This window comes from Castor canadensis, chromosome 14 (assembly GCF_047511655.1).
Source record: "Castor canadensis chromosome 14, mCasCan1.hap1v2, whole genome shotgun sequence".
NCBI classification, from domain to species: domain Eukaryota; kingdom Metazoa; phylum Chordata; class Mammalia; order Rodentia; family Castoridae; genus Castor; species Castor canadensis.
The window spans coordinates 20296697-20319813 of record NC_133399.1 but is presented as its reverse complement, the minus strand read 5'-3'; the positions used below and the strand labels follow the sequence as shown (position 1 = coordinate 20319813).

The 23117-nt window shown below is 36.8% G+C and overlaps 2 pseudogenes; both read right to left on the bottom strand.

Annotated features, from left to right (window-relative positions):
- Window positions 1-13782: 13782 nt before the first annotated feature.
- Window positions 13783-14431, bottom strand: LOC141416159 (olfactory receptor 7A10-like; annotated as a pseudogene).
- A 6535-nt stretch (window positions 14432-20966) lies between these two features.
- Window positions 20967-21609, bottom strand: LOC141416158 (olfactory receptor 7A10-like; annotated as a pseudogene).
- Between the last annotated feature and the right edge of the window lie 1508 nt (window positions 21610-23117).

Below are 23117 nucleotides of genomic sequence, written 5' to 3'. Positions count from 1 at the left end.
AAAGAAATCCTTTGACAAAATTCAATATCCTTTTTATGGTAAAAACTATGATGAAACTGGGAATAGAAGGAATGTATCTCAAGATAATAGACTATATATGACAAACCTCAAGCTGACATCTTACTAAATGGGGAAAAAAAGAAATAATTTCCTCTAAATTCAGGTACAAGACAATGGTGTCCACTCTTTTCACTCATATTCAATGTAATGTTGGAATTCCTAGCCAGAGTAATAACACAGGAGGAATAAATAAAAGGAGTATGAATAGGAAAGGAAGAAGTCAAAATATCCCTGTTTGCAGATGCCATGATCTTATACCTCAAAGACCCAAAATCCCACCCAAAAACTCCTAGACATCATAAACACCTTTAGCAAAGGGGCAGGATATAAAAATCAGTACACAAAACTCAGTAGTTTTTCTTATACCAACAATGAAGAGACTAAGAAAAATTTAGTAAAATACTTTTATTTACAATAGTCACAAAAAACAAAGTACATAGAAATAAACTGAACAAAGGAATTGAAAGACCTCTACAATAAAAACTATAAACCGCTAACAAAAGAATCTGAAGAAGACATTAGAGATAGAAGAATCTCCCATGCTCAAGGATTCACAGAGTTAATAATGCAAGGATGCCAAGGGAGTAGGAAAAGAAGAAAAGAATAGTAGAGAGTAATTAATATTGAAGCACATCACATGTGTGTAGGAGCAGGATATGGTGAAATGCAATGAAAACTGTTGAATTATACAAGATAGTAGGAAAATGATATGGAAGAGTTAAGTACATCATATATTTATTCAAAATACCAAGGCAAAACACTAATAAAATGATCAGAATCTTAAACAATACAGGACAGGAATCTAAAACAGGTCATGTTAGGTGAAGGGAAATAGGCAGAGGAGGAGGATAAATGAACAGAGTAAAGAATGGGAGGAGGTGGTCCAAACAATGTACGCATGTAAGTAAATGTAAAAACTATAAAATAAAAGAGAGAAGAAAAAAACCACTTGCCATATGAACATTAAAATAAGAGTGGTAAATATAGTTCATGCATTTTCTACACATGTATGAATATGGAAAATTGAAAACTGTTAAAGTCATTTATTGAAGGGGAATGGAAGAAGATAAAGAATATTGGAGGGGATGACCAAACCATGGCTTTTTGCATGCACATATGGAAATATCACAACAAAATCTCCTGTATAGAAATCATGTACTAATAAAATCTTTATGAGAGAAAACAAATCTTTCTACTTCTATATTTCCTTTTTTTTGAGATAGTGTCCTGGTATACAATCCCAGCTGGAATTTAACTCATGGTCTCTTCTGCCACAGATTCTGTCAAAGTGGATTTTTCCTTCTTCTCCTCTTTGGGTTAGCTTTCTGGTGTCTGGCTTACATTAATTACAATTTGGTTAGACAATGACTCTTCAGGAAGGGTAAAATATAGGATAAATTCTTTGAAGAGCATAGACAGAACCATCTTGAAGAAAACACTTGCAAAATGAACTCAATAGCAAGTGCAAAGCATTGTTCCCAGTTTAGGACATGTGAGTTCAGACTACAGTGCTCTGAGGACAGCTCCATAAGATGCTGTGCCTGTCACAACAATTGTCTTTGTCTTCATGTAGTTATGGGTCACTGCACCATGCATGCATTTATTCATTGTGTTCTACATTTTCCATGATAGTGTGAGACTCAATTGAGCAGAAAACCTGAGAACGTTGCTCAGTTTGTGTTTTCCAAAGTTTGAAAAATTAGAAATACTTAAAACAAGAAATTAAGAGTTCATGCAAAAAAATCAGATAAGTAAATGGCTGCAAAGCATCTGCATTTAATGAATTAAATGACAACGTCAAACAATATCTCAATGAAAAGATCTAAAAGAAGAAGATAATTGAACAAAGTAAGATGAGTCTCTAATCAAAATTTAATTGACAAAAGCCTGGAAACAGAATTTGAAGAAGATACTCCTTTCAGAAACGGTGACTCTTCTCTGTAACCTCTGAAAGAGGAACTGAGCTGCTTGGAGGTTGCGGGGAAGAAGGGAGCCATTCTTTTGCTGAGCAGGTTGCATGCCAGCGCAGAGAATCTCCACTTCACGTTAAACGGAGAACCGAGGAGGGCCCCCGGGGCCGCCAGTGGCCGGCGCCCATACGGCTTGGGAAGACGCGGACCAGGTGAGCTTTGCGGTACCGTGGTAGCCCCACAGACAAGCCTGGGCCAGAGCAGCATAGCCCCCTGGACAGCCTGACCTCCACCCGGGAAAAAAAGAGAAACTGAGTACTAAGCAATAAGAACAGTTAAGACACGCTGGAAAGAGGGTGGGGCGCCCTGAGCGCTGAAGATTGGGGGAAGGGAATCCTTCCCGGGACTGTAAATAAATGAGCTGGGCGGGCCAGAGAGGCTCTGGCGGGAGCGGGGTGCACCCAGCAACCAGGAGCGGGAGGCTTGTGAGAGGAGGGAAGACCCACTTCCCACGTGAACTGTAAATAAACACGCAGGCCTGACAACGCGGGGCAGTGTCACCTTTCCCAGTGCTTGGAAAGGGGAAAGCCTGTAGCAGAGGCCCCCGCACAGGAGAACTCTGAGCAAACAAAGCCTGTGGGACCAGGTGAGTGCTAGCTCACCCCAGAGATCTGCATAAATAACGCCGCCAGCTACAGGCTGAGAGCAGCAGGCAGGCAAGCCACAGTTGCAGATACCACTCTCAGAACTGCCTCCAGACGCTTTTTTTTCTTTTTCTCCCTACCTTTGATGAGAGAACAACCGAATTACACCTGCAAGCCGAAAAACTTACTGAAACTGTATTACATTTGAACTGGGGACACTTGGTGGGGCTTTTTTTTTTTTTTATCTTCTGTGTGTGTGTGAGTGTAGTTTTGTTCTACTTTATGCATCCCCTTTGATGAGACAACTACAGAACAACATATGAGGCACCAACTCCAGGACTGGAGATTGAGACGGACAACCAAATTATTAAGACTGAAATTGCATTGCATATAAACTTGGAAGTTTTTTGGGTTTTTTTTTTAATTTTCTATTTTCCATTTTATTTTAATTCATTTTTATATATAGATATTACTTTCATATACTTATTTTTTATTTTTTTATCTTTGATTTTCAATCCTCTCTCTGTCTCTCTATTGTCTGTTCAGCTTACTGTTGATTAGTACACTAACACTCCCTGTTTATACCTTTGAAACTCGCTTGTCTGATACCTTGTTCTGCTTTCTCCCTCTTGTCTGTATATTTGTTTTCCCCTTTTCTTTAACTTCTTGCTTTCCATCTCAGCTCACTCTTCCATTCTCAATATTACCATTGTTATTATTACAAGCTAGAAAATACTTAATTACACACAGTACAGGGACAGTAACAACACCAAGGACAATGACAGGAAGACAGAAAAAACAAGGAAACCAGTTTCCCTACAGCAAAAAATTAGTACAGGAACCAGAGGGAAATGAAGAGAACAGAAACTCAGAGCCAGACTCCAACAAAATGAAGATAAACTATGCCAAAGGACCCAATGAAGCCCACAAGAATAATTTAAAAGAAGACATACTACAAGTACTCAATGAGAATTTTATAGAGATGATACTGGATAGGGTCAACCAAAATGTACAGGAGACACTCAAGAAATTCCAAGACAATAAAAATAGAGAATTTGAAAAAGCAAAAGAAGAAATAAAGGAAACCATAGAAGCACTGTATAAACACCAAAGTGAAAGAGAGAACACAATGAATAAATGGATAAATGAACTCAGGACAAAAATAGACAACAATAAAGAAGAAAACAGCCAGGATATGGAAAACCTCAGAAAAAAGAACGAAACAGAACTGCAAAACAAAACGGAAGGCCAATCCAGCAGAATAGAACAAACAGAAGACAGAATCTCAGAACTTGAAGATGAAATGGTAATTAAAGGAAAAACTGAAGAACTATTAATTAAACAACTCAAGACCTGTGAAAACAAAATGCAAGAACTCACTGACTCCATCAAAAGACCAAACTTGAGAATCATGGGCATCGAAGAAGGAGAAGAGGTGAAAGCAAAGGGAATGCGTAATATATTCAACAAAATAATAACGGAAAATTTCCCAAATCTAGAGAAAGATATTCCCATACAAATGCAAGAGGCCTCCAGGACACCAAACAGACCAGATCAAAATAGAACTACTCCACGACATATCATCATTAAAACAACAAGTTCAGAAACTAAGGAAAGAATATTGAAGGCAGCAAGAGAGAAAAAACAAGTAACATACAAAGGTAAACCCATCAAAATCACAGCAGACTTCTCAACAGAAACATTAAAAGCAAGAAGAGCGTGGGGTGAGATCTTCCGGGCACTGAATGAAAATAACTTCAACCCCAGGATACTCTACCCAGCAAAGCTATCATTCAAAATAGATGGAGCAATAAAAGTCTTCCATGATAAGCAGAAACTAAAACAATATGTGACCACAAAGCCACCATTACAAAAGATTCTGCAAGGGATCCTGCACACAGAAAGTGACGCCCAACTTAACCATGAAAGGGCAGGCAGCACCAAACCACAGGATAAGAAAAAGCAAGACAGTAGAGAGTAACATCAAGTTAGGTACACACAATCAAACCTTCAAACAACTAAGATAACTAAATGGCAGGAATCACCACATACCTATCAGTACTAACACTTAATGTTAATGGACTTAATTCACCCATCAAAAGACACCGTTTGACAAAATGGATTAAAAAAGAAGATCCAACAATTTGTTGCTTACAGGAGACTCATCTCACTGACAGAAATAAGCGTATGCTTAGGATGAAAGGCTGGAAGAAGATTTACCAAGCCAGTGGCCCCCGAAAACAAGCAGGAGTAGCAATACTTATCTCTGACAAAGTAGACTTCAAACCTACATTGATCAAATGAGATAAAGAAGGACATTCCATACTAATAAAAGGGGAAATAGACCAAAAGGAAATAATAATCATCAATCTGTATGCACCCAATGTCAACGCACCCAATTTCATCAAACATACCCTGAAAGACCTAAAAGCATATATAAACTCCAACACAGTGGTTGTGGCAGAATTTAACACTCCATTATCATCAATAGATAGGTCATCCAAACAAAAACTCAATAAAGAAATCCAAGATCTAAAATATGCAATAGATCAAGTGGACCTAGTAGATGTCTACAGAACATTTCATCCAACCTCTACACAATATACATTCTTCTCAGCAGCCCATGGAACCTTCTCCAAAATAGATCATATCCTAGGGCACAAAGCAAGCCTCAGCAAATATAAGAAAATAGAAATAATACCATGCATACTATCTGACCACAATGCAGTAAAAGTAGAACTCAACAACAAAAGTAAAGACAAAAAACATGCAAACAGCTGGAAACTAAATAACTCATTACTTAATGAAGAATGGATCATCGATGCAATAAAAGAGGAAATTAAAAAGTTCCTGGAAGTCAATGAAAATGAAAACACAACCTACCGGAACCTATGGGACACAGCTAAGGCAGTCTTGAGAAGAAAGTTTATAGCCATGAGTGCATATATTAAAAAGATTGAAAGATCCCAAATCAATGACCTAATGATACATCTCAAACTCCTAGAAAAACAAGAACAAGCAAATCCCAAAACAAATAGAAGGAGAGAAATAATAAAAATAAGAGCTGAAATCAACGAAATAGAAACCAAAAAAACCATACAAAGAATTAATGAAACAAAAAGTTGGTTCTTTGAAAAAATAAACAAGATCAATAGACCCCTGGCAAACCTGACTAAAATGAGGAGAGAAAAAACCCAAATTAGTAGAATCAGGAATGCAAAAGGGGAGATAACAACAAACACCATGGAAGTCCAGGAAATCATCAGAGCCTACTTTGAGAACCTATATTCAAATAAATTTGAAAATCTAAAAGAAATGGAAAGATTTCTAGATACATATGATCATCCAAAACTGAACCAAGAGGAAATTAATCACCTGAATAGACCTATAACACAAAATGAAATTGAAGCAGCAATCAAGAGTCTCCCCAAAAAGAAAAGTCCAGGACCTGATGGATTCTCTGCTGAATTCTATCAGACCTTTAAAGAAGAACTGATACCAACCCTCCTTAAACTGTTCCATGAAATAGAAAGGGAAGGAAAACTGCCAAACACATTTTATGAAGCCAGTATTACACTTATCCCAAAACCAGGCAAAGACACCTCCAAAAAGGAGAACTATAGGCCAATTTCCTTACTGAACATTGATGCAAAAATCCTCAACAAAATAATGGCAAATCGAATTCAGCAACACATCAAAAAGATTATTCACCACGACCAGGTAGGCTTCATCCCAGGGATGCAGGGGTGGTTCAACATACGAAAATCAATAAACGTAATAAACCACATTAACAGAAGCAAAGACAAAAACCACTTGATCATCTCAATACATGTAGAAAAAGCATTTGATAAGATCAAACATCATTTCATGATAAAAGCTCTAAGAAAACTAGGAATAGAAGGAAAGTTCCTCAACTTTATAAAAGTAATATATGACAAACCTACAGCCAGCATTATACTTAATGGAGAAAAATTAAAACCATTCCCTCTAAAATGAGGAACCAGACAAGGATGCCCACTATCTCCACTCCTATTCAACATAGTACTGGAATTCCTAGCCAGAGCAATTAGGCAAGAAGAAGGAATAAAATGAATACAGATAGGTAAAGAAATTGTCAAAATATCCCTATTTGCAGACGACATGATCCTATACCTTAAAGACCCAAAAAATTCTACTCAGAAGCTTCTAGACATCATCAATAGCTATAGCAAGGTAGCAGGATATAAAATCAACATAGAAAAATCATTAGCATTTCTATACACTAACAATGAGCAAACGGAAAAAGAATGTATGAAAACAATTCCATTTACAATAGCCTCAAACAAAATCAAATACCTAGGTGTAAACCTAACAAAAGATGTGAAAGACCTCTACAAGGAAAACTATACACTTCTGAAGAAAGAGATTGAGGAAGACTATAGAAAGTGGAGAGATCTCCCATGCTCATGGATTGGTAGAATCAACATAGATTACTTTGTCGATACTCCCCAAAGTAATCTACATGTTTAATGCAATTCCCATCAAAATTCCAATGACAGTCATTAAAGAGATTGAAAAATCTACTGTGAAATTTATATGGAAACACAAGAGGCTACGAATAGCCAAGGCAATACTCAGTCAAAAGAACAATGCAGGAGGTATCACAATACCTGACGTCAAACTATATTACAAAGCAATAACAATAAAAACAGCATGGTACTGGCACAAAAACAGACATGAAGACCAGTGGAACAGAATAGAGGATCCAGATATGAAGCCACACAACTATGAGCAACTTATCTTTGACAAAGGAGCTAAAAATATACGATGGAGAAATAGCAGCCTCTTCAACAAAAACTGCTGGGAAAACTGGTTAGCAGTCTGCAAAAAACTGAAACTAGATCCATGTATATCACCCTATACCAAGATTAACTCAAAATGGATCAAGGATCTTAATATCAGACCCCAAACTCTTAAGTTGATACAAGAAAGAGTAGGAAATACTCTGGAATTAGTAGGTATAGGTAAGAACTTTCTCAATGAAACCCCTGCAGCACAGCAACTAAGAGATAGCATAGATAAATGGGACCTCATAAAACTAAAAAGCTTCTGTTCATCAAAAGAAATGGTCTCTAAACTGAAGAGAACACCCACAGAGTGGGAGAAAATATTTGCCAATTATACATCAGACAAAGGACTGATAACCAGAATATACAGGGAACTTAAAAAACTAAATTCTCCCAAAACTAATGAACCAATAAAGAAATGGGCATGTGAACTAAACAGAACTTTCTCAAAAGAAGAAATTCCAATGGCCAGAAAACACATGAAAAAATGCTCACCATCTCTAGCAATAAAGGAAATGCAAATTAAAACCACACTAAGATTCCACCTCACCCTGTTAGAATAGCCATCATCAGCAACACCATCAACAACAGGTGTTGGCGAGGATGCGGGGAAAAAGGAACCCTCTTACACTGTTGGTGGGAATGTAGACTAGTACAACCACTCTGGAAAACAATTTGGAGGCTACTTAAAAAGCTGGACATCGATCTACCATTTGATCCAGCAATACCACTCTTGGGGATATACCCAAAAGACTGTTACTCCAGAGGCACCTGCACATCCATGTTTATTGCGGCACTATTCACAATAGCCAAGTTATGGAAAGAGCCAAGATGCCCCAGCACTGACGAATGGATTAAGAAAATGTGGTATCTATACACAATGGAATTTTATGCAGCCATGAAGAAGAACGAAATGTTATCATTCGCCAGTAAATGGATGGAATTGGAGAACATCATTCTGAGTGAGGTTAGCCTGGCCCAAAAGACCAAAAATCGTATGTTCTCCCTCATATGTGGACATTAGATCAAGGGCAAACACAACAAGGGGATTGGACTATGAGCACATGATAAAAGCGAGAGCACACAAGGGAGGGGTGAGGATAGGTAAGACACCTAAAAAACTAGCTAGCATTTGTTGCCCTTAACGCAGAGAAACTAAAGCAGATACCTTAAAGCAACTGAGGCCAATAGGAAAAGGGGACCAGGAACTAGAGAAAAGGTTAGATCAAAAAGAATTAACCTAGAAGGTAACACCCACGCACAGGAAATCAATGTGAGTCAATGCCCTGTATAGCTATCCTTATCTCAACCAGCAAAACCCCTTGTTCCTTCCTATTATTGCTTATACTCTCTCTACAACAAAATTAGAGATAAGGGCAAAATAGTTTCTGCTGGGTATTGAGGGGGAGAGCGGGAGGGGGTGGAGTGGGTGGTAAGGGAGGGGGTGGGGGCAGGGGGGATAAATGAACCAAGCCTTGTATGCACATATGAATAATAAAAGAAAAATGAAAAAACAAAAAAGAAACAGTGAAAGAAGAGCTTTGAAAGTTACAAGTTCACGCTATATAAACCTAACATGACTCCAATATGCTTGTTTCACTGGACACAGCTCCAGGTAACAGTGAAGAAATTAAGTGAAACCATGATTATAGTATTTTTCCAGCTCCTTCATGAGTTCTCACCATACCCTGAAATAAGGTAGCACATGCCTTATCACACTCATTTCTCACAGTGACCCCATGGTGTCAGTTATTCATGAACCCACTGTCCAGAAAGGGAATCTCCACACATGTGTTGAAGTTATGTGTGGAGAGATTCCAAAAAATAGATGTAAATGATCTTGAGTTGAATTTAAAGAATGTGCTGTGCTACATAAGCTGTCAGAGATGATTGCTTTTGCAAAAGTAGGACAAATCACAAACAAGCTACCTTAATCAGAGAAACATAAATCAAATAAGATGGCTAATGGCATAAAATAATAGTGGTGCCAAAAACTTCAAATTTAAAATGCAGCAGGAGGATAAGTATGTAATATGACTGATGGATAGATTTTTTTCTATTATTAATATATAATAGTTGTACAGGGGATACATTTTGACATACATAAGTGTTTTCAATGTATCTTAATTAGATTCTGCCATTCATCTTTCTATTTTATTCTCTTTCCCCCTTCTCAGGACAATTTCAATGGTTTGCATCGTTCTTTCTCTCATATTTCAATACAAAAAAGCCACCATATGTTCCCTTTCCATAATTATGCCCTTCCCCCTCACATGGCCACCAATTCTTGGACAGGAACAGTTTTATCTACTTGACCTCATTTTTTTAAATAGGAATTTTTTCAGTTAATGATAGTTATATAGGGGGTTTCATTGTGTCATTCAGTATATACATGTATAATAGCATGGATTAGTTCATTCCTTCTATTATTCTCCTGTTTACCACAGTCTCCTCCTTATGTTACTTCAACAGGATTCAATGTCCCTTATTCATACGTGTATAGAAAGTATATCAGCCATATTCACCCTTTTTACTTTCTTCATTAACTCTGCATCTCCCATGAGTGCCCTGTTTTTGTATGACCTGTGTTTAGTTCTCGTCCTTCATTGTTCAGGTGATTGTTGTTCCGTGGGATTTTTTGCCTTAACACATAAAATTCATAAAATTAGCCAGGCACTGGTGGCTCATGCCATAATCCTACCTAATTAGTATACTGAGTCTGAGATGATGGCAGTCCAGGTTGGCCTGGGCTAAAAGCGAGACCCCATATCCAAAATAATCAGTGCAAAAAGGACTGAAGGTGTCGCTCAAGCAGTAGAACACCTGCCTAGCAAAAACAAAGCCCTGAGCTCAACCCTAGTACTTCCGTCCAAATTCATAAAATGTCACATAACCTTTTCTGAAATGTAATCGTACATATATACAAGAAGTAAAAAACAAACAGCAAACTCAGCAAATTAAACTTTCAATTCATGTGTTGAAAAAGCTTAAAAACATTTATACATTAAAGTAGCAAAGAACTTATTTTTTATGTAAATGGCCACCCACCATGAAAAAAGAAACTATGGAGCATATGTCTCCCAAATTTTGTGTAATAGAGTATTCACCAGGTCTTTTAGTGATTATGTGAACTGGTTGAAATGTACTGCATGTTAAAATTAAAGTAAATACACCTTCAGTTCACTGCACATCTGTCACACCTGACATTCAATTTCCTACTTGCTAGTTAAATATCCTTGGACATGTTCTAATTTCACAAGAAACATTTCATACAAATTCTTCATTCAGTCTCCAACTGTGCTTCCATTCCCATCACACAATTGTCAACAAGGACTTATGCACTGTAATCTCTAAAATATATTTCTCTTTTTAACTTATTAAATATGATGTCAGTTAAGTAAGCCAACAAACACAGTGATCTCTTGCCTCTGGGTAAGTCTGTCATTGTTCTGAAGTGACATCTAGTAAATTTGTCAGCACTTTTGTGCTGAATATCTAGCATGACCTACCTGGGTTTCAGACTCATCTGGATTGTGGTCTTTGAGAAGAGGATTCCTATATGGAAGTCTAGATTTACTCCTTGATGATCGGTGATGGAAATGAAAGTTCTCTCCTAGATAAGACAGCAGGAGGGGGAGAATCATTGACTCCTGAGTCAGACATAGGACTTTTATGACTTCAAAAGAAAATGAGTCCTGCTCCTGCCAAGCCTGCACACTGAGGAACAACATGAGGGATGCATTTGTATTTCCCTGTGCTCATTAGTTCCTCTCATGAGTCCAAGTCCTGAGACACTCCATGTCTTCTCCATGGGACACTGGTCTGAGCAGAAAGGAAACTTTCACTGCTTATTTGATGTTCCCAAGAGACAAGGTTAAAAATTAGGTCACTGCAGTATTTATTACATTTTGTTCCTGAAAACTCTGCTTTATAGATTCTAATGTGCTAGAGTGTGCTAATTCCTTAGAACTCCAGAGCACTGACTTACACTGGGGCTCAAAGTTACCTGTGTCCTAAGAGATTTCCTATTTTATATTTCACAACACAGGTGAAACTGTTAATTTGTTACTGAACATTGGGAAGTGACTACAACCTTTGAAATTATTGTGCATTTTATTTTTTATTGATTTCTATTTTATCAACATGAACTCAGTCTTTTTTTTTCCTGCCTTTGTTAAGATAAGATATGTCAGGGTAATTTTGAGCAAAATACATTTTAGGAAAGCATAAATTATGCTGGAAATGGGAAAAGGATGTTGAGAGAAGAAATGAAAAATGCAAAAATTTGAAATCGTTAAAAACAATATGGTATGATATCTTCAAATGATCGTATTTGAACCTTTACTTACACATCTTTATTTTAAGATAATTGTAGAATAGTATGCAAAAGGAAGAGATGACACAGAAGGGCTTTAGAGTGTTTCAAGGGATACAGTGCTTGCCTAACAAATGTGAGAATCTGAGTACAAAACCTGGTAACACCAAAAATTGTAATGAAGAAGTGACACAGCATGATCTATGTGCCCTTTATTCATATTTCACAATGAAAACATCAAGAAAAATTCACAGTAAGGTCACACCCAATATGTTAACACAGGTAAAAAGGAAATGCATTCAGAGGATCAATAAGACACCCACCCAGCCATAATTACTGTGGCAATTTTCTTGGTAGCTGAGGTCCATAATCCACTTGAGTGTCAATGACAGCATGAATAGCTAAAAAACATGGTTCATGTACACAGTGAAATATTACTGAACTATGAAGAGTGGAAGCCTGTCATGTGTGGCAACATCGAATGAAATGGAGGACAGAGGATCTGCCAGATCCTTCTTGTCCTTCATACTGCCTGGTTCCTAAGAACTACTGATATATTTATATATACATGGAAGTTATCTGAAAAGTACCATAAGATCCTGGTATACTTTCTTGGCCATACAGTGATGGAGAGTAAGTCATCACACAATAGAGATATTTTAAGCAGCCATGTTTACCACAGCACTATTCACAATAGCCAAGTTATGGAATCAGTATAGGTGACCAACAACCAATGAATGGATACAGAGATTTTGATACATCATTGCAGACTTTTATCTGTCCATAAAGAAGAACGGATTTAGTTCCTTTGCAGGAAAGTGCATGGAACTGGAACTGGGGATCCTTATGTTAACCAAAATAAGCCAGACTCAAAATGACAAACCACATATTTTCTCTCATATGTGGAAGATACATCTGTGAAAAATATGGACATGGGCATGAAAGGAAGAGTACTCAGACTGAGACAAACGAAAAGGAGAGGGGAAAGTAGGACTGAAATACATTGTACACATGCAAGAAAAGCCACAGTAAAACCATTTAAAAGTTGCAAGAAGGAGAAAAAGAAGTGGCAGGAGGCAAGGAAAAACAGTAGAGAGGGTGAATATGATTAATGTACATTATATGCATATATGAAAACAATGAAACTTCCCACACATACAATGAATATGTTCTCTAATAAAAATGTTGAAAATATTGGCTTGAGTATTAAAATATTTCCTTGGGTAAGAAGGTGAAGCAGAGGACATAGTGCAGTGATTTTGTCCATGGAAACTATCAAAATGGATACAGGGTCCTTAATATGGAATATAACCTAATCACCTGCCATAAAACGTCCTAATTGGTGGATATACATATTATCAGGAAAGGAAGTTAAGGCAGTGAAATTGCAGGAATGATAAGCTTTATGGGTAAAAAGATTTTAGTTTCAGGCATTTTCCACTATAAAATTATATACAAGACCTTAGTGGCCAAATGAAGTATTCCACATAAAAATTAATTTTATTAATATTTTAATAAAATAAAAAGCACCTAGTGATAGCTATGTCATTGAAGTAACATTGTTCTGCAAAATGTGTAAGTGGGAATTTACAAACATTTCTGATTCAAATATTGATAAGGTTTGGTAAGATTTGAAAATGATCAAATGTAGTTTTGCATGTCATAAAGAAAAAGTAGAATAGAAGACATTTTTAATTGAATTATGTATAAAATCTGAAACCAGAAATAGAGAAAACCTGTGAATAAAATAGAAGGAACATTTTTTTCTTCCACTATCATATCAAAGGACCCAAGGACTGACCTTGAGACTTTGAGTCTTAAAATCATGAATTACTTCTTCAATGTCATTAGAAGGTGCATTTGTATTATTTCTATCTGAAAAAGTCTTCTCAGAGCACTCCTAATGTCTTTGTTCCTTATACTGTACATTAAGGGATTCAGCGTGGGGGTGACCATAATGTACTTCACCAAGGCTCCTGCTGTTGAATGTGTGTTTTGAGTAAAAGTAGATCTCCTATGTTTGTACTTCAAAATAAGAAGACAACTGAGAGGTGAGATGCACAGAAAGAAAATGCTTTGTACTTCCCCTGAGCTGATGAGATTGCATGGATCAAGGCAACTATCATGGAGTAAGAGTACAGGATGCAGCAAGGGAATGAAAGCAAAAAAGCACAGCTCCAAATAAATAATGGTGTCATGAAGAAAGATGTCAGAACAGGAATGGTTGATGTTTAAGTTCACAGAAAAAGTGTGGGCTTTCCAAGTCTTTACAGAAGACAGCGTCAACACCATTAAGCTTTGTAAGGTGGAATGTATGATGTTCACATCCAGGACACTAGAACCAGCAACCTACAGTGCTGGGGTTTCATGATGTCTGTATAACGCATGAGGTGACAGATGGCCACAAAATGGTCATAGGCCATCATAGTCAGAAGAACGATGTCCAACACTGAAAAGAGTTTAGAAAAGGATCATTTGGGTGACATGTGCTGCATAGGTGATGGCCTTGCTCTGTGTTGGGATATTCAGCAACAACTTTGGAACAATTGTGGAGGTTAAACATATGTCCACAAAAGATGCATTGCAGAGGAGGAAATGCACGGGTGTGTGAAGGTGAAGGCCTGATATCGTGGCAAGGATGATGAGTAGGTTTACAAGCACAGTGACAAGGTACATGGATTGGAACAATTAAAAAAAGATAGGCTGTAATTTGGAGTCTTCTGATATTCCCAGAAGGAGAAATTCTGAAATTCTTGAGTAGTTCATTGACCACAAGTGGTTGAAATTACTTTCAGAATGAGAAAATATATTGTGACACAATTATGAGCAATAATAACATGACAGAAATACTTTCATTTGTGTTCTGTAGTCTTGTTGCAAACACTGTGAAGGAAATAATTAATATGGGCTAGTATGGTATATTCATAAAATCTACTGAGGGAGATAGAAACAAGTGAATGAATGCAAATGCAAGTAACTAAGGAAATGATTTTTGGAACTCCAAGATGGTGGATTGCTGAAGACTTGAGATCACTGATGATCAAAGTAAAGTATAGCCACAGTGGGCATACATTGAGACATGGTTTTAAATATCAACTTAAATATTAATAATGAATAACAGGACTGTAACATAGGCACAGTGTGTGGGGGTACTAGCATAAGGGGGAGGAGGAATAAGGAGATTAAGTTGACAGTATATGGTAGATGGACTTCATATACCTATATGAAACAGAACTAAGTAACCTCTTGCAATTGCTGTAAGTGGGGCAGGAAGGGGATTGGGGGAGGAGATGATTAGGAAAATGTAACTAATGTACAATATAAGTCTAATCAGAATTGTCACTATCACTATCCCTGTATAATGAATATATCCTAATAATAAATTTATTAAAAAATAAAATGATAAAAGAACTTAAAATACCTCAATATTTTAATACTGATTATATGTCAAAACAATAATACTTTGAATATGTTAGCTTAAATGAAATATGTTACAAACATTCAAGAAATTGAGAGTTTGTATAACAAAAGGACTGATCAGATAATTAAATATTTGGACAGCAACTGCATTCAATGAAATGAATGATAACCTAAAGTTTTAGAAAAATCTAAAATAACAACTGTTCGATGAAATTAACAAGGATCTCTAATTCAAGATTTCATTGGCAAATACATGGAAATAAAATTGAAAAAAGTTATTCTTTTTAGGAACAGTGGAAGAAGCACTATCTGAAAGTGTAATTTCTTTCACCCAAGATAGGCATAAAATGACTTCAATATACTTGTGATTCTGGACACAACTCCAGATAACAGTAATGAAATAAAGTAAAACCATGACTACAGCAATTCCCCAGCTCCCTTCCTGAGTTCTCATCACACCCTGAGCTAAAGACACTCATTTCTCACACTAATCCATTGATGCCAATTAATTATACCCATTGTCCAGAAGGGAATATTCACACATACGATGAAGTTGGTATGTATGGAAAGATACCTATAAAAGATGTAGCTGATGTGGAGATGTAGGCTGTCGGAAGATGATTGATTTTTATAAATGTAGAATCGGTCACAGAAGTTAAGTTCAATTAATTGGGAAAACAGAAAAAAAGAAGATGGGTAAAGGTATAAGAGACAATTTAAATTCAAAACACATGGGGGGATGAGTACGTAATACAGTGGATAGTTTTTCTTGATTTTTCTTTAATTATTAGTATATTATAGTTATACCAGGGTTACATTGTTACATTTAAAAAGTACTTACAACATATCTTAGCTAGATTCAGCATTTTGAACTGTCACTCTTGTCCTCCTCCTCCTTTGAACAGTTTCAACAAGTGTAATTATTCCATATTCATACGAGTACATAATATTTCTACCACATTAACCCTCCTTCACCCTTTTCTTATGGCCACCCCCATTCTATTGGTACCAACCCATGGACAGGACCTGTTGTACTTTCCTGTCCTTCACTTTAAAAAATTGTTTATTTATGATAATTAGACAGGGGGTTTGTGACATTTCCTTGAATGTGTGAATTATATCTCAAATTGTGTCATCACCCTATTATTCTCCTTTCTACCTTAGTACCATCCTTTTGGTTATTTCTACAGGTTTCAGTGTTCCATCTTCATACATGTAAAGAAAGTATGAAACCATATTCACCCTCTTTACTTCCTTCATTTCCCATTCCCTTCCTATTCATATCCTCCCCTTAACTTCACCTGTTTTAAGTTCCTGTCATTCATTGTTTAGGTGTTTGTTTGTTGTTCAATGCGATTTTTGCCTTAACTCATGAAATTCATGAAATAAACCAGGTACTGATGGCTCATGCCTATAATCCTAGCCCATTTTGAGGCTGAGAATGAGATGATTGCAGTTTAGGTTGACCTTGGCTCAAAGTGAGACTCCATCTCCAAAATAGCCATACTAAAAAGAACTAGAGGTATGGCTCAAGTGTACAGCACCTGTCTAACAAGCACAAAGCCCTGAGCTCAACCTTATTACTGCCCCCAAATTTCATAAAACTTCCCATGCCCTCTCCAATAATCACCATACATTTGTAAAACAACTTAAGAGTAAAGAGCGAATTCAGTAAAATAAACTTTCAATTCATGTGATACCATAATAGATTAAAAACACTCAGCCCTTAAGAGAGCAAAGTGTGTGTGTGTGTGTGTGTGTGTATGAATGACCACCAGGAGGAAAGACATTGTGAAGTGTATGTCCCAAGTACTGTTGTTGCACAGTAGAGTTTGCAGGAGACACATTCATGTGGTCTTTTTAATGATTTGTGAACAGATTGAAACATACTGCACTTTAAAATTAAAGGTAATCTTTCCTCAGCTCATAGCACATCCCTCCACACCTGATACTCAATTTCCTACTTGCTCATTGAATCATCCTTGAACATGTTCAAATTTTCAAGAAATACTTTATACCAGTTCTTCATTCAGTTTCCAGCTGGGCTTCATTCCCATAACACAATGTCAACAATGATCTATAAATTGGAAAGTCTAAAATCTTTTTCTCTTATTAAAAATTGAAATGTGTTGCAAGTTAAGTAAAGAAACAAACACAGCAATATCTCACTTCTGAGCAGAGATATCTTGGCTCCTTGGTGAAATCTAATTAATTTTACCAGCTTTATTTTGTTGAAAATCTCTGGTGGGACCTACATAGGACTCAATCTGACCTGGATGGTTTCAAGATCCCTGTGTGGAAACCTGTATTTCCTCATGGATGGTGGATGATGGAGACTGAATCTCTGCTCCAAACAAGACAACAAAAGGGAGTGAAGACTTAGGGCTCTTAGATCTTTAAAAGAAACCACCATGTCCTGTTCTGGCCAAGGCTGTACCCCAAGGGACAAGATGACCTACGCATTTCTAGTTCCTTGTGCTAATAATGTAATTTCCTCTCCTTACTCCAAGCCCTGTGGCACTCTCTGGTTTTTCCAAAGGGCACTGGTCTCTTTAGAAAAAGGAAATTTTTCTTGCTCATTCTATGATCCCATGAGACCAGGTGAAGAATGCAATCTTCATTACAAGTTTTCCCTGAAATCTCTGCCTCACAGATATCTAATTTCCTTGGCACTTTTCTCTAGAATCTGAGGGACCAGGCTTTGCTAGATTCCTTGTAACTCCACAGCTGACTTGCACTGGTTGCACAGCTCTTGATAGCTTAGAAAAATCCCATTCTATCTTTTGTAAGAACAAGAACTTTTGTTACAGGATCATTTACTATAGAAGCACAGAAAGTGCTTACATAAGCTTGAATTACTCCTGCTTTTTTTTTGTTATTCCATTGATCTCTGGAATGCCATCATGAATTCATTCTTCTTATTTTCCTGGTTTTATTGGGGCAAAACCTTTAATTTTAAGTGAAGTGTATTTTATAAATATAAATTTTATTTATAAAAATGAAAAAGAAGGTGTAAACTGAAGAAAGAAATGGTAAAAGTCAAAATTTGAATTTCCTAAAATGATTTCCTCTGATACTTTTCATTTTACCTTTTTAAATTTTTCTGGGTGGAGGTACATGATGGCATTTACAAAAGATCTTATAATGTATCAAATATATCATACTCTAATTCACTCTCCTTTATCACCTTTGTCCCCATTTCTAGAATAATTTCAACAGGTATCATTTTCCATTTACATACATGGGTACACAGTATTTGCACCATATTCTCCCTCCTACACGCTTTCCCCATATCATCTCTCCTCCCACTGGTACCAAACATCCAGATAGTTCCTGTATCACCCTCCTGTTCTGCGATTTTATAAAAGAAAAGCAAATGACATTTTTGTTTGTTAAGATAGCTGTACAGGGAGTTTTCTTGTGACATTTCCATGCATATATGTATTATAACCTGAAATGGTTGATGTCTATTTTTCTTCTTTCTACCTTACTCCCCTTGTTATCATTGTTTCAATGACTTCAAAAATTATATATTCATTCTTGTTTAGAGAGTACATCAACCATATTAACCTTGTTAATTTCCTTCTTTTAACTTCTGTCTTGTAACATTTAATTACACATTTATATTTTGAAATGATTATAGATTAGTATGTAAGAGGAAGAAATGACACAGAAGGGCTCTAGTGTGGCTCATGTGGTACAGCGTTTACCTAGCAAGTGTGAGGCCACAGTTTAAATGGCAGTAACACCAAAAAAGGTAATTAGAAATGAAATAGAATAATCTACGTACACTTTATTCTTCTTCCACAATGACAATATTATGAAAAATCACATAGAATGTTCCTATCTAGGATTTAACATTGAAAAAAAGGAAATGAATTCAGAAAACCAATTAGACACTGCCCTGCCATGTTGATTGTGGCAATTTCACAATAGCTGAGGCCTGTCACCAGATGAATAGATAAAGAAAACATGATGTTTGTACACAATGAAATATAACTGAACTCGGAAGAAGAATGGAAGCCTGTCATGTCTGGCAATGGAAAAAAACTTGTGGATATATTGCCATTTAAAATCATCTAGATACTGAAAAACAAGGACCACCTTCTCTCTTTCATGAGTTCATGTTTAAATTCTACCTGTATGTATAACAATGGTTAACAGAATTTGGGAAATGGGTCAGCGGAAGGAGATAAAAGACAGGCTTCAGTGCATGCTCTGTGCACATGTAGAATACAAACTGGACCCATAAATATATTTGATAGATACATGTTTGTACAAAATAAAGTATAGAACAGTTTAGTGGACCCAAGGATTACTAAGGCTACTATTTACAACTAGAGTCATCTGTGTCCTCCATAACCCCTCATCACTAAGAACCACTGACATATTCACATATATATGGATATTATCCTGAAATTGGGACATGAGCCTGCTATAACACTCTTGGGCCCAAAACTGAAGGACTGCAAGGGAGATATTTTAAACAATGTTTATTGCAGCACTATTCACAATAGCCAAGTTATGGAATCAGTGTAGGTGTTCAAAAATCAATAAATGAACACAGGAAATATTCCATATTATTATGGTCTCTTATTCAACCATAAAAGAGAATGGATTTATGTCATTTGTAGAATATGAGTGGAATTGAGAATCATCATGTTTGGCACAATAAATAAAGCTCAGAAGGACAAATACTGTGTATTTTCTCTCATGCGTGGGAGTTATATATGAAGAAAATAAAGACCTGAAAATCAAAGGGGACTATTGGAAGGAGATATGAGTGGGAGGTGATTAGGAAAAATGGGATTGAAGTACATTATATGCATGTCAGAAAAGGACATGATGAAACCCATTTAAGAATTTTAAGGAAGACAAAAAAAGAGAGAGTAGGAACATGGAGATAAGAAATAGTAATGGGGGTTATGTGATCAATGTGCATCATATGCATGTATAGAAATATTACAGAGAAACCTTCTACACTGTACAGTTAACTTTCTAGAAAGTGTGGAAAGTGCTGTCTCAATTATTAAAATATCTGCCTGGGAAAGAATGTGGAGTACATACTTCATGGGCAATATTTTTCCCATGACTATGTTAGGCTCTGTGGAAACAGAAAAAATAGAAACAGGATCCTTTGTATGAGAATATAACCTAATCACTTGTATAGTACACCCTAACAGATGACACCCACATTATTGGGCAGGGAATTAAGGCAGTGATATGGCAAGAATGATATACCCAGTAGTGCCATCTGTATCCTAAGACTTTGTTCACTATAAAATTCTATACAGGGCTTTAATGGCCAAATGATTATTTCCCCCATAATGATACACATGGATAAGTGGAAATTTACAGGCACCTCTAACTCAAAGATGGAAAAAGTTTGAGGAGATTTGAAAATGATAAAATGTAATCTTGTATATCATACAGTGAAAAATGTAATACATTAAAATGTATTTTTAATATGAGCAAATTTTGTAATGGAATTATATGGAAAACCTAAAATAGGAAAAAGAGAAAATCCACAAATAAAATAGAACCATTTCTTCAATGAACCCCCAGAGTGACCCTGAGGTTTGAGTCCTGAAATCACAAGTACTTCTTCTGTGTTATTACAAGGGGCAATTTTATTATTCCTATCTGAAAAATTCTTTTCAGAACACTCTTGATGCTTTTATTCATCAGATTTTAGATGTAGGGGATCAGCATGTGGGTGACCACACCGTATATCACCAAGGCTCCTACTGTTGAGTGTGAATCGAGGTCAAAACAGAACTAAGGCACACTCCTATGTTGTACTATAACATAAGGATACCACTGAGATCTGAGATGCACAGGTACAAAATGCATTGTACCTCACCTGAACTGTTGAGATTTCAAGGATGCAGGAAACTATATTGGAGTACAGGATGCCAGCAAGGGAACAGAAAATCAGAAGCACAGCTGCCAAACAGATCACCACATCATTAAGAAAGTTGTCAGAACAGTCATTGTTGATGACTTTATTAGGTTCACAGAAAAATGTGTGGGATTTCCAAGTCTGTTAAAGAAGGATAGTTGTAGAACCATTAAGCTTTGTAACATGGAATGCAGAACACTAAGAAGCCAGGACACCAGAGAGCACCCGAGGTCCATGATGACTTTGTAACGCAGGGTTTGACATAGTGGTCATAGGTCATCACCGTCAGCAGAAAGATGTCCAACACTGACAAGATTATGAAAAATTATACCTGGGTGATGCAGTCTCAGTAGGTAAATGGCTTTCCTCGTGGCTGGATCTTCAACAGAAGTTTTGAGACAGTGGTAGAAGTCAAACCAATGTCCACAAAGGACAGTTTGGAGAGGGAGAAATACATGGGCATATGCAGGTGGGCATCTGAGGTTGTGGCCTGGATGATGAGTAGGTTCTGAAGCACAGTGACCAGGTACATGGATAGGAACAGTCCAAATATGAGAGGTTGCTGGTCTGGGTCCCCTGAAACTCCTAGAAGAAATTGTGAATTCTTAAATCACTCATTGACTACTGTGGCTGAAGTTACTAACACAAATAAGAAAAATCACTCTGATATTGCATGTGCAGTACGAATCTGACAGACATATTTCATACGGATTCCAAAGTCATGTTTTAAGCACTGTGGAGGAAACAATTAACGTGGGCAAGTAGCATATATGTACAAAATCTAATGGGGAAGAAATAAGACCAGCAAACGAAGGGAAGTACAAGCAGGTAAAGAAATGATCAATAGCTTTGTGGAATACTGAAAGTGACTTTTAGGAAAAAGTATATAAAAAGAGAAAGTACATAGGGAGGTGTTTTTGTGCTGCATGTTCACATAACACTGGCAAACAAGAGGACACTTGAAAAGAGACTCCAGGAAGACAGACAGGGAGGTAAATACTGTATGCAAGAGTTTGTATCTGGAAGGAGGGATAACCTGCACAAAGACCCCAAATCAGGTCATTGTTTCTGGTGTTCAAGTTCAAGGGGAATCCAGTGTGCCTACAATCATCTAGATATAGGAATTAACGGAGGAAATAGCCTCATTGCTGCTCAATTTCAACACATACTCTAACAAATGTTGCTGAATTTGCCTCTTCAGTTGGCTACAAGAGCATGTGACCAATTGAAATGCATCTCTTTGTTATTTCCATCTGCTGCTTCATGGTTTGGCTCCTGTGCTATTACCTGTTTTTCTTGGTGGTACTGGGTATTGAACTCAGGAACTGCCTATAAAGCACACTAATACTTCATCCTCTCCTTTTGTGGTTTACTGAATTTTCAGATAGAGTCTTATGTTTTTGCACAGGGCCATTTTTGGATTGTGAACCTAGTAACTGTGCCTCCAGGTAGCTGGGATAATAGGCATGTTAAACTGTTTTTCATCAAGATAGGTTCTCACTAAGTTTTTCTCTGGACTGGCTTTGAGCTGCAATCCTCCTGATAACCTGCTCTTGAGTCAGCACCTGGTTTATATTGTATTATATTAAACAGACATCCCCTTTCTCAGAAATCTACTCTTAAAGAAAAATACCACACACATACACACACACACACACACACACACACGCACGCACACGCACGCACACACACACACAAAACAATGGTTGAAAAGTTGTGGTCTCTGGTGCCAAATTAATTTCATTTTAATATCAATCCCAGTCACACTATGAGAAATGAAATAATAACAAGCAATTTTTTGACTCTAATTATATTTCGCCAAAAGAATGGACCGATTGGACCCAGAAACTCCAAGTAGTAAATTTCCCTTACATATTTAACCTTGAGTTTACCTCGTACAATGTCTATTTGCAATCATGTGCTTAAAGAAAAAATATTTATAAAATATCCTGGGAATGTAGATCACATGGTTAGGGTAACAAGTGTTCTGTTTCTATCCACAATCCTGCCAAAAATTCAAAAATTATTTTCAGGAAAAGG